The sequence below is a fragment of the Triticum dicoccoides genome, chromosome 2B (genome assembly GCF_002162155.2).
Source record: "Triticum dicoccoides isolate Atlit2015 ecotype Zavitan chromosome 2B, WEW_v2.0, whole genome shotgun sequence".
Taxonomy (NCBI): Eukaryota; Viridiplantae; Streptophyta; class Magnoliopsida; order Poales; family Poaceae; genus Triticum; species Triticum dicoccoides.
The window spans coordinates 740,716,871-740,722,900 of NC_041383.1; positions in this window are offsets into that span (position 1 = coordinate 740,716,871).

The window sequence follows — 6,030 nt, forward strand, 5'->3', positions numbered from 1 at the left end:
CCAGATCGGTAGGGGGAGGAGAAGGGGATCGAGGGGGGAGTGGGGTTCGTGCGGGAGCAGTGGGGGTGGACCGGGCTAGGGTTCGGTCGCTCGGGGAGATAAGGGGGAATGGGGTGGGCCTCCTGGTGGCCTCGATGCCCAGTTGGGCCCAGGGGGAGGGGGGCTTTGCTTTTTTTCTTTCTTTGGTTTCTATTTTCCCTTTTTTCTGTTTTATTTATTTAGCTACTGTTATGTACTTAGTGTAGGTACTAAACGATTTTAGTTAAAATTGAAACTCCTCACATAATTACCTACTGATATTTTGGGCATTGTCCGAAAGGTTTGGTGGGTTATTTGGAATTGTTTGAAAATAAGTTCACATTTTAAAAGGAATAAAAGGTGTTGTATGACCACTTTAATTACTTCCAGTGAGATTTAAAAATCCATTTAATGTTAGATCCTCCAGGTTAATTACCTAGTGAATATTCGCAACCGACCGAACATTTTTGTTTTACCGGTTGAAGAAATAATAATTTGACTTTATTTTAACTTTGAATTTGTTGGGTTTGGATCAAAGTGAGGTTTAGCAAATTAACTGCGATGACATGGCAACATTAGGAGGGGATTACTGTAGCTTAAATACCCGGGCGTCACAAGCTCGGTGCTTCTTCAGAGTTTTCAATAATTTCTCCTCTTCCTGTTCTGAAAGGTTAGCATTAATAATAACAGGATATATCTTCTTTTCATCAAGATGAGCATATTTAAGAGTATCAGGTAATGGTTTAAGCTCAAACACGGGATCACCCTTTGGTGGAGGAGGAACCCCTAGGATTTCAACAGGCAAGTTGTGTTCCAAAATAGGTACTTGTTTAAAGAATACTTCATCTATCTCCCTTCTTTCATTCATAAACATATCATTTTCATGGTCTAGCAAATATTGTTCTAAAGTATCATTAGGAGGCACGGCAATAGAAGCAAGACCAATAATTTCCTCCTTACCAGGCAATTCTTTATCATGAGGTTGTCTTCGAAATTTAGCAAAATTAAACTCATGAGACATTACCCCTAAACAATCGTAACAATATCCTTTTCGCAGTCTATCTTAGCATTAACAATATTCAAGAAGGGTCTACCAAATATAATGGGACAAAATTCATCTTGTGGGGAACCAAAAACAAGGAAATCAGCAGGATATTTAACTTTCCCACACAAGACTTCAATGTCTCTAACAATCCCAACTGGTGAAATAGTATCTCTATTGGCAAGCTTAATTGTAACATCAATTTCTTCTATCTCAGCAGGTGCAATATCATGCATAATATCTTTGTATAAGGAATGAGGTATTGCACTTGCACTAGTACCCATATCACATAAGCCATGATAACAATGGTCTCCTATTTTAATGATCACGTTTTTCCTTACCAAGTTCCACTTACCAAAGGCGCTTCACTCCCCGACAACGGTGCCATAAAAGAGTCTTGATGACCCACAAGTGTAGGGGATCTATCGTAGTCCTTTTGATAAGTAAGAGTGTCGAACCCAACGAGGAGCAGAAGGAAATGACAAGCGGTTTTCAGTAAGGTATTCTCTACAAGCACTGAAACTATCAGTAACAGATAGTTTTGTGATAAGGTAATTCGTAACGAGTAACAAGTAATGAAAGTAAGTAAGGTGCAGCAAGGTGTCCCAATCCTTTTTGTAGCAAAGGACAAGCCTGGACAAGTTCTTATATAGAGAAAAACGCTCTCGAGGACACCTGGGAATTATCGTCAAGCTAGTTTTCATCATGCTCATATGATTCGCGTTTGTTACTTTGATAATTTGATATGTGGGTGGACTGGTGCTTGGGTACTGCCCTTTCTTGGACAAGCATGCCACTTATGATTAACCCCTATTGCAATCATCCACAACTACAAGAGAAGTATTAAGGTAAACCTAACCATAACATGAAACATATGGATCCAAATCAGCCCCTTACGAAGCAACACATAAACTAGGGTTTAAGCTTCTGTCACTCTAGCAACCCATCATCTACTTATTACTTCCCAATGCCTTCCTCTAGGCCCAAACAATGGTGAAGTGTCATGTAGTCGACGTTCACATAACACCACTAGAGGAGAGACAACATACATCTCATCAAAATATCGAACGAATTCCAAATTCACATGACTACTTATAGCACGACTTCTCCCATGTCCTCAGGAACAAACATAACTACTCACAAATCATATTCATGTTCAAAATCAGAGGGATATTAATATGCATAAAGGATCTGAACATATGATCTTCCACCGAATAAACCAACTAGCATCAACTACAAGGAGTAATCAACACTACTAGTAACCCACAGGTACCAATCTAAGGTTTTGGGACAAAGATTGGATATAAGAGATGAACTAGGGTTTGAGAGGAGATGGTGCTGGTGAAGATGTTGATGGTGATTGACCTCCTCCCGCTGAGACGATCGACGGTGATGACGATGGTGATGATTTCCCCCTCCCAGAGGGATGTTTCCTCGGCAGAACAGCTCCGTCGGAGCCCTAGATTGGTTCCGCCTCATGGTGGCGGTGTTTTGTCCCGAAAGCTTGCTTATGATTTTTTTTCTAGGGTAAAAGACTTCATATAGCAGAAGATGGCCACCGGAGGGCTGCCAGGGGGCCCACGAGGCAGGGGGGCGTGCCTAGGGGGGTAGGGCGCGCCCCCGACCCTCGTCGCCAGGGTGTGGGCCCCCTCTGGTACTTTCTTTGCCCGGTATTTTTTATTAATTCCAAAAATAAATTTTGTGGAGTTTCAGGACTTTTGGAGTTGTGCAGAATAGGTCTCTAATATTTGCTCCCTTTCCATCCCAGAATTCCAGCTGCCGGCATTCCCCCTCTTCATGTAAATCTTGTAAAATAAGAGAGAATAGGCATAAGTATTGTGACATAATGTGTAATAACAACCCATAATGCATTAAATATCGATATAAAAGCATGATGCAAAATGGACATATCAATGTGAACTATTGGTGTTAAATCACATGGCGATGTGAACTAGATTATTGACTCTAGTGCAAGTGGGAGACTGAAGGAAATATGCCCTAGAGGCAATAATAAGTTTTTATTTTATATTTCCTTATATCATGATAAATTTTTATTATTCATGCTAGAATTGTATTAACCAGAAACTTGATACATGTGTGGATACATAGACAAAACACCGTGTCCCTAGTAAGCCTCTAGTAGACTAGCTCGTTAATCAAAGATGGTTAAGTTTCCTAAACCATATACATGTGTTGTCATTTGATGCATGGGGTCACATCATTAGGAGAATGATGTGATGGACAAGACCCATCCGTTAGCATAGAATATTGATCGTTCAGTTTTATTGCTACTACTTTCTTCATGTCACATATTCCTTCGACTACGAGATTATGCAGCTCCCAGATACCGGAGGAATGCCTTATGTACTATCAAACATAACAATGTAACTGGGTGATTATAAAGATGCTCTACAAGTATCTCCGAAGGTGTTTGTTGGGTTGGCATAGAGCAAGATTATGATTTGTCACTCCGAGTATCAGAGTGGTATCTCTGGGCCCTCTCGGTAATACACATCATAAGAAGCCTTGCAAGCAAAGTGATTAATGAGTTAGTTGCGGGATGATGTATTACGGAATGAGTAAAGATACTTGCCGGTAACGAGATTGAACTAGGTATGAAGATACTGATGATCGAATCTCGGGCAAGTAACATACCGATGAAAAAGGGAACAACGTATGTTGTCATAACGGTTCGACCGATAAAGATCTTCGTATAATATGTAGGAGCCAATATGAGCATCCAGGTTCCGTTATTGGTAATTGACCGGAGAGGTGTCTCGGTCATGTCTACATAGTTCTCGAACCCATAGGGTCCGCACACTTAACATTCGACGATGATTTAGTATTATATGAGTTATGTGATTTGGTGACCGGATGTTATTCAGAGTCCCGGATGAGATCACGGATATGAGGAGGAGTCTTGAAATGGTCAAGAGGTAAAGATTGATATATATGATGATAGTATTCGGACACCGGAAGTGTTTCATATAGTATCAGGTATTTACCGGAGTACCGGGGAGTTACCAGAACCCCGGGGGAAAGATATGGGACATATGGTCCATAGGAGGGGAGCACACCAGCCCACAAGGGGTGGCGCCCCCCAAGGAAGGAGGCCGAATTGGAGAAGGGAAAGAGGGGGTTCGGCCCCGCTTTCCTTCTCTTCTTCCTCTTCCCTTTTCCCCCTTTGGAAATAGGGAAAGGGGGGAGGCCGAATTGGGGAGGACCCCAAGTAGGATTCCTCCTACTTGGGGCGCCCCATGGCTGACTCTCCTCCCCTCCCACCTATATATACGTGGGGAGGGGGCGCCTAGAACAAACACCAACAATCGTTAGCCGTGTGCGCCCCCCCCCTCCATAGTTTACAACCCCGGTCGTAGTTTTGCGGTGCTTAGGCGAAGCCCTGCGAGAATCACTTCACCATCACCGTCACCACACCGTTGTGCTGATGGAACTCATCTACTTCCCCGATACCTTGCTGGATCAAGAAGGCGAGGGACGTCATCGAGCTGAACGTGTGCGGAAATCGGAGGTGCCGTATGTTCGATGCTTGATCGGTCAGAGCTAGAAGAAGTTTGACTACATCAACCGCGTTGTCAAACGCTTCTGCTTTCGGTGTATGAGGGTACGTACACACACTCTCCCCCTATCGTTGCTATGCATCTCCTAGATAGATCTTGCGTGAGCGTAGGAATTTTTTGAAATTGCCTGCTCCGTTTCCCAACACACTCCCTGAAGGATGCACAGTAGAAAACGAGAAATGGGGGGAAACAGAGGGACGGGCGGTGGTAGCCATGGTAGTAGGGGTGGTACTACCGCCTAGGACTGGGCATTCGGTTAGACCGAACCGAACGGTTCGGTGCCTGGGTTTACTTTGTAATTCGGTTTTCATATTTTGCTGACCGATCGGTCTCTCGAGAAGACAAGCACAGAGATATCGGTCCACCAAAATTTCGGTTCGGTCCTCGGTGTAACCAAAGAAAACCGGGATATTAATGGAGGGCAGAAATCAGAGTCAAATCTTTGGAAAGAAATGATGAACAGCCCAACAAAAATCAACTGAAACATGCGTACGGGTTGCGGAGGGATGGTAGGAGGAAGAAAATGCCGCAACATATCGTCGCATGTTGTTTTGCTTCGGAAGAGCAAAGGATGACCAGGACACGTATAAACAATTGTTCGGATGTGAATTGGGCTCCTTACCGTTTACGTACTTAGGTATACCCATTCATCATCGTAAGCTGACTAACATTAAGTGGAAATGCATCGAGGATCGTTTTGAAAAGAAACTGAGCTGTTGGAAAGGGAAGCTCATGTCATACGGAGGACGATTGATTCTGATTAATTCGGTCCTTACCAGTATGCCTATGTTTCTCTTATCCTTCTTCCAGGTTCCGGTGGGTGTCAGGGAAAGGTTAGATTTCTACCGATCTCGATTCTTTTGGCAGAATGATGAGCTCAAACGAAAATATAGGCTTGCTAAGTGGGATATAATCTGTAGGCCGAAGGACCAAGGGGTTCTAGGTATTGAAAATTTGGAAGTAAAAAACATATGTCTCCTTAGCAAGTGGCTATTTAAACTGGTATCTGAGACGGAAGCTACTTGGGCACAGATTTTGCGTAATAAGTATCTTTATGCTAAAACCTTGGCCCAGGTAAATGTCAGGCCTTCCGACTCACCTTTTTGGAAGGGTTTGATGAGAGTAAAACAACTCTTTTTCAACAAGTCAAAATTTATTGTCGGGAATGGTGCTTCTACGAGGTTTTGGGAGGATACGTGGCTCGGGGAGACTCCCCTTGCACTACAATATCCTACTTTGTACAACATTGTGCGACGTAGAGAAGCCTACGTGGCAACTGTTTTACAATCCACTCCCCTCAATATTAGTTTTCGGAGGACGCTAGTTGGAAATCGTTGGGAGGCCTGGCTCCATCTTGTTAGACGTTTAATGGAGGTCCGGCTGTCCCAGCAA